This window comes from Rhinopithecus bieti, unplaced genomic scaffold (genome assembly GCF_001698545.2).
Source record: "Rhinopithecus bieti isolate Rb0 unplaced genomic scaffold, ASM169854v2 scaffold_35730, whole genome shotgun sequence".
Classification (NCBI taxonomy): domain Eukaryota; kingdom Metazoa; phylum Chordata; class Mammalia; order Primates; family Cercopithecidae; genus Rhinopithecus; species Rhinopithecus bieti.
In genome coordinates this window covers 635,253-648,455 of record NW_016815070.1, presented here as the reverse complement: position 1 = coordinate 648,455, position 13,203 = coordinate 635,253, and the positions used below count along the sequence as shown (strand labels likewise).

At 41.2% G+C, this 13,203-nt stretch overlaps 1 protein-coding gene across 2 annotated transcripts in view; it reads right to left on the bottom strand.

Annotated features, from left to right (window-relative positions):
- Window positions 1–13,203, bottom strand: part of CACNA2D3 (calcium voltage-gated channel auxiliary subunit alpha2delta 3) — a 753,656-nt gene that overhangs the window by 159,744 nt on the left and 580,709 nt on the right. The gene's annotated exons all lie outside the window — the stretch shown is intronic.

The following is a 13,203-nucleotide window of genomic DNA, read 5'->3' as shown; positions in this document are numbered from 1 at the left end:
ATCTGAGAAGGGTCTTAGAGAGCATTTAGTCCAGGTCTGGAGAATTTCAGAATAGTTGCCACCAGCCTTTCTATCCATTGCAGACATTGCTAATAGATTATGACAAAGTTATCTGCTGAGCCCAGACAAGACCACAGAATTTTTTTTTTAATATGCTTTCCAGGTACCCACTACTGATCAACTGGAGTTGACATAAGAGATTAAACCTATTTGCTACTCTGATATAGTTTCATGTCCTTATTTTACAGAGGAAATGGAAGCATGGAAAGGAAAGCAACATTACAAAAGTCATGCACAGTATTAATTGCAAGCTTATAAATGCAGTTGCAGGAGATGGGGTTAGCATAGATAACACAACCTGATCCTCACCATTCTTTGTTCATTTTGTGGTGAACCACAATATCAAAACTACGACATTATTACTCTAAGTATTTGGATAATGACAATTACGGCACCATTATCAGCATTTACTGAGCACTCAATTTCATGCCAGGTATTTTCCAAGCATAATACTTAATTTTCTCTAAGCCTTACAGTAACCAAAACATGTGGGTATTGTACTGCCACATTACATACGAAGACACAGACGGCTTAGGTCATTTGCTTAACGTCACACCACTAGTAAATGGTGGAGTGGGAATCTGGATGCAAGGCTTCCCAAGGCCAACACCCAAGCACTTCTCAGGACCTGACAGGTTCGAAGAATTCAGAGTTAGGATCCTTTCCTGGCACTGCCAACACTTACCTTAAAGCATGGCAGGGAAAAGAAACCCAACCACCAACCAGTACGACACTGCCAGAGCTCTGGTCCCACCAAAACCAGAAGGACAGCTGAAGGAGCCAAGGCAAAATGGGGAAATAAGAACCCTTTCATCATCTATGGCTCTGCTGGGCTGGAAAAGACAGTCTCCGAATGAGAGGGAAAGAAACTCAGTCACACTCTCTTGAAAGTATTTGAGAAAAATGAGAAATTCAGAGTCCAGATTAAGATGCTAGCCATTAAGTGTTTCCCATTGAAATACAAATTAATGCACAGAAGATGAGAAAAGTTATGAGGGCCCCAGAAATTAGGAATACTGTTCAAGGATAGCTAAGTCTCCAGGAGGAATATCTACTATCTAAAGCAGAGGTGCAGCCTTGGCAACATGGTAAAACCCCGTTTCTAGAAAAAATGCAAAAATCAATCAGATGTGGTGGTGCATGCCTATGATCCCAGCTACATGGGAGCCTGAGAAGGGAGGATTGCTTGAGTTCCGGAGATTAAGGCTGCGGTGATTCACTCCAGTCACTGCACTCCAGTCTGAGTGACTAAGTGAGATCCTGTCTCAAAAAAACAAAACAAAACAAAACAAAACAAAACAAAACAGAGCAGAGGTATGACCTTGAAACAGATGAGTGGGGTGTCAAGGACGAGAGCAATAGTCTGCACTGCCCATCCTATGCTGATATGCCTTCCACTGAGACACTGAGTTTAAAAAAAAATGAGAGAGAAATCACCCTTTCCTGTATGTAGTGTATCTGAGGACATTTAACTTCTACAATACCTCCCATTGAGACCCCACTGTCTTCATTCATTAAAGATGAAGACTGTCTACAATGTAGCATATAGTAGGATGTTCTCCTTTTCCAAGTATTAAGGATAAAGGAGTGAACAAGAAATATAAAATGTCTGTCCCATGAAACTTAACATCTAGCAGAGGGAGAAGATAAAGAAATACAAATCATATCAGGTGGTGAACAAGCAGATGTGAGGAGGAGAAAACACTGGGGATATGGAGGAGGAAGAGTTTTTATTTTACAGGTGGTGATCAGGAAAGTCCCTGCTGAGAAAATACTTGAGCAGAGACCTGAAGGAAATGATGGATCCAGTGGTGAAGGTATCTAGAGGAAAAACGTCCCATGGAAAAGGCATGGCAGGTGCAAAGGCCCTGAGGTAGCAGCAAGGTTGGTGTGACTGAAGAACAAGGAGGCAGTGTGGCTGTGGTTGAGTGGGTAAAGGGGAAGTAGAAGGAGTTGAGGTTAGAGAGTAATAGGGGTCAAATCATGTAGGACTTACAGGTTGTGGCAGGTGCTTTTAGGATAACTCTCAATGAGTCCTGCCTCCTGGTACTCATGCTCTCTCCTTGACTGTGGGCTGGACCTAGTGACTTGCTTCAAACAGAATATGGGAAAAGTTATAAGATATCCATTCCAAGATTAAGTTACAAAAAACTCTGGCTTCTATCTTGCTCGCTCTCTCTTGCTTGTCCTGTTCGAAGTGAACTAGCTCACTATGAGCTCCCCTGTGGAGAAGCCTATGTGGCAAGGAGGTAAGAGAGGTCTCTGACCAACAATGAGTGAAGAACTGAGTCTCTCTGCCCAACAAACCACGAGGAGCTAACTGAATCCTGCTAATGATCTCATGAGTGAGTGACGGTGAAAGCATTTCCTCTGTTGAGCCTTCAGATGAGTCTGCAACCCTCAACAACACTTTCATTTCAGCCTCATGGAAGATCCTGAGCCAGAGGACTCAGCTAAGCTGCACCCAGAGTCCTGACTCACAGATGCTGTACAATAGTAAATGTTGGTAGCTACAAGGTCTATAGCTTTAAGGCATTAAGCTTTGGCATAAGGTAACTAATACCTGGACCTCTGTGAGAATTTTGGTTTTTAACTCTGAGTAAATTAGGAAGTCGACAGAGAGTTTTGGATAGAAGAGTGATGTGATATTACTTATGTTTAACATGATTTCTGTGGCTCCTATGAAGAATAAAATGAAGGGGCGAAGGTTGGGAGAAGACAGGGGAAGCAGTAGAAACTGCTGCATCTACAACAATCCATGGCAGAGATGAAAGTGGAGCGGCCCACTGAGGGAGCAGTGGAAGTGCTGAGAAGTGGTCAGACTCTGTACATAACTGAAAGAAATAACAGGATTTATAGGCAGATTGGTTGTAGGCAGGAGGAAAAGGAAAGAGTCAAAAATGACTTCGAGATCCTGGTTCAAAGCCAGGCACAGGGGCACATGCATGTAGTTCCAGCTGCTCAAGAGGCTGAGGCAGGAGGATCACTCGAGCCCAGGAGTTCAAGACCAGTCTGGGGAAAAATGCGTGACCCCATCTCAAAAAAAAAAAAAAAAGGACGATGACGGAGGAGGAGGAGGAGGAGACAGGGAGGGGAGACGGAGGGAGAAGAGGAAGAGGAAGAAGAGAAAAGAAGAAGAGGAAGAAGATCCTGATTCAAACAAATTGTAAAAGTAAATAGCATTTTGAGACAACTAGAATTTACATTCTGACTAGGTAACAGATTTAGGAATTATTATTTTTAGGTACAGTAATTGTATTACTATATTAAAATACAAAGAAGTCCTTATCTTTTAAAGATGTAGGCTGACATATTTATGAATGAAACGATGTAATGACTAAGATTTGATTTAAAATAATATGGGAGGGGTGGTTGTGGATTGGCAAATTGAAGGACACAGTGGCCAAGGGTTGATGGCTACTGGGATTGGGCACAAGATATGTGGAATTTCATTACATTTTTTTCTGTCTACTTTTGAGTACATTCAATATTATCCATGATGACATGCATTTTTAAAAAAAGAAATGAATGACTCCAAAGTTTTTGGACTAATTAGATAATGAGAATTATTGAGTTGGATTTTAAATTATCAGGGATATGGAGAAAAGGTGGAGGGGGAGGGTGTGAATGCAATCAGGACTTCAGCCTGGAATCTATTGAATTTGATAGACCTATTAGTGAAAGAGTAAGGACACTGAATAAGCAAGTGTGGTCAAGTAAGAGAAGTCTAGCTTGGGAATCACCAGTTTATGAATAGTGTTCAAAGCCTTGAGAGTAAATAGGAGCACAGGTGGAGAACCCTGGGGCCCTCCAACATTTCCTAGTCAGGGAGATGAGTGAATCAGCTAACGAGACCTAGGAGGGTTGGACAGTGAGGTCAGCTAAGAACCAAGTAAAGGAAGACTTCAAGGAGAAGTGATCAACATGGTGAAGCACTGCTAATAGGCTAAGACAAAAGAACAATGGAAGTTACTGAAATTACTGGTGACCTTCATGAGGAATATTTCCTTGTGGAGTAGGTTCCAGAGAAAATGGGAAACAGCAAGGGAGAGGAGCATATAGCATAAAAGAATGAGTAATGCATCACACAAATAAAATAATGTAACAAAATACTTTTCACGTAAAAACCTGACTATATCACATAAAATCTGAAAGTTGGTGGAAAAATAGTAAAGCATATACTATGACCATACACTATGTTTTCATTCTGAAATTTTATTTTGAAAGACAATTACCTACTACCATCTGCCTGAGCTGTGTCACGTATAACTGTGTATTTTGGCCTCAAGGTAAGAATGACATTCAGGCATTTATCCTAACTTCATGCAGATCTTCTCACCCAGAAGAGAATCCAGGAGTTGTTGGTAAGTGCAAACTTTGGGAGACATTGGGAATAAAAAGCTTTGATCAGCACTGTCCCTTTTCCACCAGAGACTGATCAAAGCATTTTCCTCAGGCAAGAAAGTCCATGTACTGGACTTTCAGTCAAGTCAAAGGGTTTAGCCAGGGGTGTCCAATCTTTTGGCTACCATGGGCCACACTGGAAGAAGAAGAATTGTCTTCTTCACCACGTTTATCACTTTCTCCTTGAAGTCTCCCTTTACTTGGTTCTCAGCTGACCTCACTGTTCAACCCTCCTAGGTCTCATTTGCTGATTCACTCATCTCCCTGACTTGTAAATGCTGGAGGGCCCCAGGGTTCTCCACCTGTGCCGCACATAAAATACACTAACACTAATGATAGCTGATGAGCTAAAACACACACACACACACACACACACACACACACACAAATAAAAACTCATAATGTTTTAAGAAAGTTTATGAATTTGTGCCGAGCTACATTTGAAGCTGCACAGCCCGTGGGCCACAAGTTGGACAAGCTTGGACTCTTCTGCTGCAGATTCTGCTCATGCCCGTTCCCAGGCGAGGGAAATTCATGGCAGCTTGTCTATCCTCTGTGGGCCCTTTACTTAGCATGAGTCATATATATTCTAGTCTTAACTGAGATCAAAATCCCAACAGGGTCACTAGGAGATTTGCTTGGATAAAGGCGGTTAAATAAATCCCCAAATCTCTCATGAGCCATGTTGGGAAAAAAAAAAAATCCCATAAACTGTTTTCCACCAAAGCATGTGAGGGCATTTTCAATGTTCCACCAAGCATTATGCTGATTGCACTGTTCAGAGATTTATAAGCTAGAGTGAAGATTAACTAAATCACTGTCTTGACTTATAATGAAAACATATATTTTTAGAAAGCTTAGGATCTTTGATTGGAATTTCTGTGTAACCACATAGACAAAAACATTAGGCACAACCAATGGACAACCTCTGATACACGAAGCTCTGTCTTCAGCATCCACTTACATAACCTCTGATTTAAATATCAACTTAATTTGTATAGAAACATGTTGAAAAAGGTGAGTGAACAAATCAGCCTTTTTCGTTGTTCTTTTAAATAGACAGTGTGACATATTTTCATGTGAAGTTGAGTTTGGCAGGCTTTTTCTGTAAAGGAGCAGGTAGAGGATATTTTTGGCTTTGTAGTTTCCATGGTCTCTACCCCTCCATCTACTCAGCTCTGCCATTTTAGCAAGAAGGTATTCACAGACAATATGGGCATGGCTGCATTTCAATACTACTTCACCTACAAAAACAGGCACTGGAGAGCTCACAAGATTTTTTGCTTTTTCTTTTTTGTTTTGAGACAGGGTGTCACTCTGTCACCCAGGGCTGAAGTATAATGGCATGATCTCAGCTCACTGCTGCCTCGACCTTCCTGGCTCAAGCTATCCTCCCACTTTAGCTTCCTGAGTAACTGCGACTACAGGTGGCTGCCAGGCTGCCCAGCTAATTTTTGTATTTTTTTGTAGAGGTGGTGTTTCACCATGTTGCCCAGGCTGGTCTTGAACTCCTAGGTTCAAGCAATCCACCTGACTCAGCCTCCCAAAGCACTGGGATTACAGGCGTGAGCCACCACACCCGGCCTGACAAGGTATTTATACCCAGAATATATGAACAACTCTTACAGCTCAACAATATGAAGACAACCTAATTTAATTTAAATATGGGCAAAGGATCTGAATAGACCTTTCTCTAAAGAAAATATACACATGGTAAACAACACATGAAAAGATGCTCGGTCATCAGGAAAGTGGAAATCACTTCACACCCACTAGGATGGCTAACATAGAAAAAGACAGATGGTAAGTATTAGAAAGGATGCAGAAAAACTGGAATGTTCATACGTTGCTGGTGGTGTTGTAAAATGGTGCAGGCGCTTTAGAAAACAGTCTTGCAGTTCTTCAAAATACCAAACGTAGAGTCACCATATGACCCAACAATTCTACTTTTAGGTGTGTACCCAAGAGAATATAAAAACATAGGTCTGCAAAAAAACATGTACATCGATGCTTGTATCAACATTACTAACAGCTAAAAAAGCATCCATCAACTTATGAATGGATATGCTAAATGTTGTCTATTGATACAAGGGAATATTATATGGCAATTTAAAAATGAAGTACTAATACAGGCTACAATGTGGATGGATCATAAAAACATTAAGTGAAGGAAGCTGGTCACAAAAGGGCACATATTATATTATTCCATTTATCTGGAACATCCAAAAATAGACAAATCCATAGAGAAAGTACATGAGTGGTTTCCTAGAGCTGTAGTTTGCGAACCTCAGCTCTGAGGCACAGGTATGTGAAAGTGTGAGTTTCAAAGTTTTAATACAGAACATGTCAAGATACTATTAATATAATCTTCCGATATGCAAGTTTTCAGAAAAAAATAACATAAAACAGGAAACAGCACTGACTAGTGAGCAGTAATGGGCGTAACATATGGTAATTCCTAATGAAGAGAGCGACAATAATTTAGCAGCTAATGATTACTGCCCACCCATATGTAAGTGTTTACAAAAAAACTTTATATACATAAAAACTTATTTATTTCTCTCAATGGGAATCAGAGGCTTCCCCAAAAGCAAGACTGAATCTTGGTATGAGACATATTCCAGTATTGGTTAATTCCTTTCCTTTTCTCTCATGGTAAAATACATGTCCACCTTTAAAAAATGAGGTAGTTAGAAACCCAACCTCAGCACCAAACAACCTCCACTTACACCTGTGTAAAGGAAGGCACAGGGGTGAGGCCTGGGGAAGGGGATGGCCTGCGCTCACTCATAAATACTCAGCTCATATTGTCTTTAATGTTCACATCCCATCATGACCTCTAAAAGAAGTGGCCAATTTAGAACACACAAGTAGGTATGAGGATGTGTTGCCCCAAAATTCTGCTGCTCATTTTTGAGTAGAGGGCCCGCTGGGGCTTTTGAGGAGTTTAGAAAGGGACAGTAACTCTTGGGCGCAAGTGTCCTGGAGAGTGAGCACAGAGGATCCAGTTTCTCAAAACCCTGGGCTATTTTTATTCCTGGGGCAATAATCCTCAACATGCCCTTGTCACTGGCTACTCTGTGGTATGCAGAGCAGCTGCTCTAATGTCCAGCTCTCACTCTCAAACTCTGCTGCAGACTTTAAAAAAAGCGTGACCTATAGCTACCTCACTAACCTCACTAACTATAAAGTTTGCTGTTGTCAGTCCTACTGGCTTAGACCTGCTTCTGTCCCTGCATAGTATTCATTTGTTAGCTTAATAAAAATGTCAAACAAACACACAAGAAGTCCCACCTCATAGCTGACATTCAGAGCAAAGATGTGCCTTGGGTTTCCCACTTTTCCCTGGGTCAGCTACCCACCTACTTATCAGCTCTGGTTGTAGATCCTGGTAACTACCCCCAAAACCCAAGAGACTCATTCAGGTCTCACAGCACCCACGTGGAACATGGACACATGGATGACGAATCTCATTCTAGGTTCCTGGAGGCGTTAGTTCCCACTGCCTAGAATGCTCTTCCTATATAGCTTTGCATGGTGACTGCAGTCTGCATCTCATGATTCAGACTTCCATTCTTGTCACCTCACCAGGGAGGCCTTCTCGAACCACCCCCCAACCTGGAAAGGCACTGCCCCACCGCACACCATGTGCACATGGCTGTGTACTTCTTCTCCCCTCTGCCACTGCCAACCATATTTCATCTCTTAATCCTGCTCCATTTTCTAGAGAGCGTTTACCACTACTAGAAATCCTTCCTTCCTTCCTTCCTTCCTTCCTTCCTTCCTTCCTTCCTTCCTCCCTCCTCCTACCCTTTCATTTCTTCACTTCTTCTCTCTCATTCCTGCAATACTTGTCTGTATCTGCCACACAAATGGAAGCTCTCCATTGGCAGCAACCTGGCCATGCTCAGCATTCTCAGAGGGTGCTGCAGCATTTGTGTGGAACAATCCTTCATTGGGAAGCTGGCATCCCAGTCTCTGGACATTGATGCCAACAGTGCCCTTGTTATCAATGGATAATCCCCCAATGCCCTCCATAGTGCCTTCTGGGGTACTTGTTCACAGCTGTATCCCCAGTGCTAGGAACATTGTAGGTGCAATATATATATATTTATTGAATGAGTTAATTAAAAATAAAGAAATGAATCAAGACTGTTAGTCTACAAGGGAAAACACTGAATTCAAAAGCACTGAGTTGAAGTTTACCTGTCAGTTCAACCCAACAGTTCTCAATCTCAGCACTACTGGCACGTGAACCAGATAATTCTTTGTTGTGGAGGCTGTCCTGTGCTTTGTAAGATGTTTAGCACCATTCCTGACCTCTACCCACTAGATGCCAGGAGCACCCTCCTAACCGGTGGTGCCAATCAGAAATGGGTTTTGATGGTGCCAAATGTCCTCTGGGGGCAAAACCGCCCCTGGTTGGAAACTACTGGTTTAATCAGTAAGTTTTCATTTTTGCCAAAATAAAATAGTTCCCTTGCTCAGATATTTAAAACTAGAGGTTTATCCAGGCCGACTTGATACACACTTTCTGACATACTAGTTAACTCCTACATACCAAATATGTGAGATCCCACCAAAGGAATGTTGACAAGTTAAATTTTTACCTAGAACACTTTGCCAGCATTATTCACCTAACTCTAATGAAGGGTCCATAGTAAATACTGCATTCAGATTAAATACCACGTACTTGGCAACAGTTAATGATCACTGATGTTAATCAATCCCTTTCCTAATTAGCTGGTTAAATGGGATCTTCCCCTTCATTACACTGCCCTGAGTTATGCAAATGAGACCATGTATCCCACATTTTCAAATTTCCCCAATAACAGATCTAGTGTTCTGTGTTTCTTGCAAATCAATTCCCAAACTTACTAAAATTCATTGAATTTTATAAATTTAAAAGGTATATGGCTGTTTAAAAAGAGCAGTTTCTATAAGAAACCAATGTCTCTGGTGTCTGTACTTCTTTTTCTCTGCTGATGTAATCAGATTAGCTATTCTAAGCATCACCTTAGATGCCTGGACCTCAGAAAAGACTTCTACTGATGCAGAGATTACTGGTCCAACAAGATTGCTTTTGGGATGGGACACAAAACAATTTTCTATTCCTTAAAATATTCATATTGATCAATATAATATTACTATAGTATGGACTGGAGTTTTAGCTACTGAGGGATTATCTGTCTTAGAGTTTTAGCCAAGTACTATGTTTCCACTCTCTGGTCAATAAATAGGTACCTACATATGGGAGGTGAAAATGAAGCCTGTCTTCCCTGAATCATTTATTTATCCAATATCTCTCCCACATGGACCATGTTAGCCCTTGTACTTGGCACTTGGAATAAAAAGATAATTGGGTCTTTGCCCTTAAAGAGTTCAAAACTATCTAAGAAATCAAAATGAAACATTTTTAGGAGCAATTTTAGATTTTGGTATGTTAAAAGGTACACTTTAAAGCAAGTGCACATAACTCAGATTTCATTATTCAATATTTTAAACATCTCTAGAAGTCTGAAATCATTAACAAATATTGGGATTGGGTATTTCGTATTTGTCAGAGGGAGGGTCCAGAAGATAAACAGGGAAGTCAGACAAACAATTTGGGAAGGGGAAGAAGTCTCCTGCAGGGCCACACCTTCCCTCTTGCTTCAATTCTGCCTCCCTGCATTTCTTCTTACCAGGTCATTTCCACCCTGATATGGTAGATGCAGTGCCTATGACTGTTGGACTAGTGGGCTGGGTCTCTCTAGGGAGAACAAAGTAAAGAATCACCACTACGAGCAGCGTAGTTTATAAAACTCGAGTCAACAATAAGTAAGTTAAGGCAAAATAGGTTTTGCCCTTTCTCCTCTGTTGTGTGTGCTGTCTTCCCCTTCTACCTTCCGCCCTCTGCCATAAGATGACACAGCACGAAGGCTCTTGCCAGATGTGGACACCTGGATCTTGGGGTTCGCAGCCTCCAAAGCTATAAGAAAAAAATTTCTTTTCTGTATAAATTACCCATTCCGTGGGAGAAAATTTTTGCAAACTAAGCATCTGACAAAAGTCTAATGTCCAGTATCTATAAGGAACTTAAACAAATTTACCAGAAAAAAACAAATAGCCGCATTAAAAAGTGGGCAAAGGACATGAATGGACACTTCTCAGAAGAAGACACACATGTGGCTCACAAGCATATGAAAAAAAGCTCAACATCACTGATTGTTAGAGAAATGCAAATCAAGACCACAGTGAGATACCATCTCACACCAGTCAGAATGGTTATTACTAAAAAGTCAAAAAAATAACAGATGCTGGTGAAGTTGTAGAGAAAAAGGAATGCTTATACACTGTTGGTGGGAGTGTAAATTAGTTCAGCCATTGTAGAAAACTGTTGCGATTCCTTAAAGAGCTGGAAACAGAACTACCATCCTACTCAGCAATCCCATTACTGGGTATATACCCGAAGGAATATAAATCTTTCTATCATAAAGACACCTCCATGTGTATGCTCACTGTAGCACTATTCACAATAGCAAAGACATGGAATCAACCTAAATGCCCATTAATGACAGACTGGATAAAGAAAATGTGGTACATATATACCATGGAATACTACACAGCCATAAAAAAGAATGAGATCATGTCCTTTGCAGCAACATGGGTAGAATTGCAGGCCATTATCCTTAGCAAACTAATGCAGGAACAGAAAACCAAATACTGCATGTTCTCACCCATAAGTAGGAGCTAAATGATGAGAACACATGTACACAGAGAGGGGAACAACACACACTAGGGACTAATGGAGGGTGGAGGGTGGAGGGTGTGAGGAGGGAGCGGATTGGGAAAAATAACTAATGGGTACTAGGCTTAACAGCTGTGCCATAAAATAATCTGTACAACAAGCCCCCATAACACAGTTTACCTATGTAACAAACCTACGCATGTACCCGTGAACTTAAAAATTAAATTAAAAAAATTACTCATTGTGTGGTATATAACAAAACAAAATGGACTAAGACACTGGTTATTATTTCTTTATAGCTAGAGTGCCTGGCAAAAGCAGGGGCTCAGGAAATATTTATTTATTGAAAGAATGAATATGCCACCAACTTTCAGATAAAAACGGGTTATCCTAAATTCTAGCATTTTTATTCTTCTTTCTTATCCAATAATTTTCTTGTTTGTTTTCTCATTTTATCCCTGAATTGACACAGGGGAAGGCAAGGGAGGTAATAATCCCAAGCCTATTTTAGATAGACTTTTAGAGACCCAAGACTGCATATTTTGCAAGTTATAGAGTGAGTGATAAACTGTGTGGACCTTACAGTCCAAGATCTGCATTTCCAGTCACAATAATATAATGGATGAGGGACCTGACACAACAGAAGGTTCCAGGGCTAGAAGGAGACTTGGTAGGCCAAAGGGAGAGTCCCACCACTTCTTCCTGTGCAGTGGGAAAGCAATTAAGAAAATGCAGCACTCTGGTGGCAGCTGGAGAGTTGGCAGGCTTCTCAAGAGAAGGACTGTAAGCAATGTCATAGGCCGGGAAGATGGATGGGGCCCGTTTATGCACCAAGGCTGGCGTACAAATGGAATCTTGCCCAGTCTGACCGGCCTTTCTTCAAAGGTGTCATTGACAGATGAGTATCTAAATGTTTTGTTTTAAAAACACAGAAAAAGAAAGAAGAGAATAAAACAAAAAACAAGAAAATAAAACAAAAAAACCTCTTTCTACCCCAGACATACACAGCCAATGAACATGAGATGACCAGGTCAGACCTGGGAGTGAGGCTGGCCTTTCCAAGGAGTCCTCGATAATTATTTGCATAGTTGTACACCTCTTCTTTCAGAGGAGTTCCACTTTAACACAAGGATTTCATTGAAACCTAACATTCCTGCAAGTCGACTGTCTCCCATCTGCTGTTGGGACACATTGATGGGAGAAAAGCCTGCTCACATATTCATCTTCATCTGCCAAAACAAGGCTTCTTCCCCAGTTAAAAGCTGCCTTTTAATTTTAGAGTGGTAAACAGTGTCTACTTAATTTGAGGAAAATACACAGAGGAAAGTTACCAAACCTAATCACACAGTGACATGATGGTTGAGTCAGAGTCAGGAAAACTTGGGGCGGGGGTGCTGAAGAGGCCACTCTGTTTTTGGAGACAGAGAGGTCTTCTTGAGGTCACTGCCTTTGTGGGGCTGCATCCACAGCAGGCTTCAACATCAACACCAAGCAATTTTGTTTTATGTCTACCAAACAAAGTTTAAAAAAGGTTAATAATCACCAATTCTAAAAGGTAAGGACTAAATACAGTTCTTTAAATGACCTTGCTTCTTGGCCTTGCTCTGTAATTGTCTTCTGAAAATGGGGACCATTTGACATACACAGAGAAGCAGTAAATAGGAGGGTGCCTTCTCCACCCACTCAGGGTGGACCAAACTGTGTCTTGTGACCTGCCTGTGGTCTACGGCCGGCGATGCAACTCGACAATAGACTGGCATAGCATTTGGAAAGTGCACTTTCTTCTCTAGACTGGATACACAGTGTTCAGGCTCAGACCACGTTTCACCCATACTCAGCCAAATAGGCACTTATGAAATGGAAGGCATTTGGAAACATGTGAGCATAGTTTGTAAACTTGGACAGAGGTGGCTGGTACAGGCACAGTGACCTTAGGGCTCATCCTTCATGATGACTGAACTAGAAACCCAAAGAAAGGGCTTTAAAAAGAAATTGCAAACAGACGACCA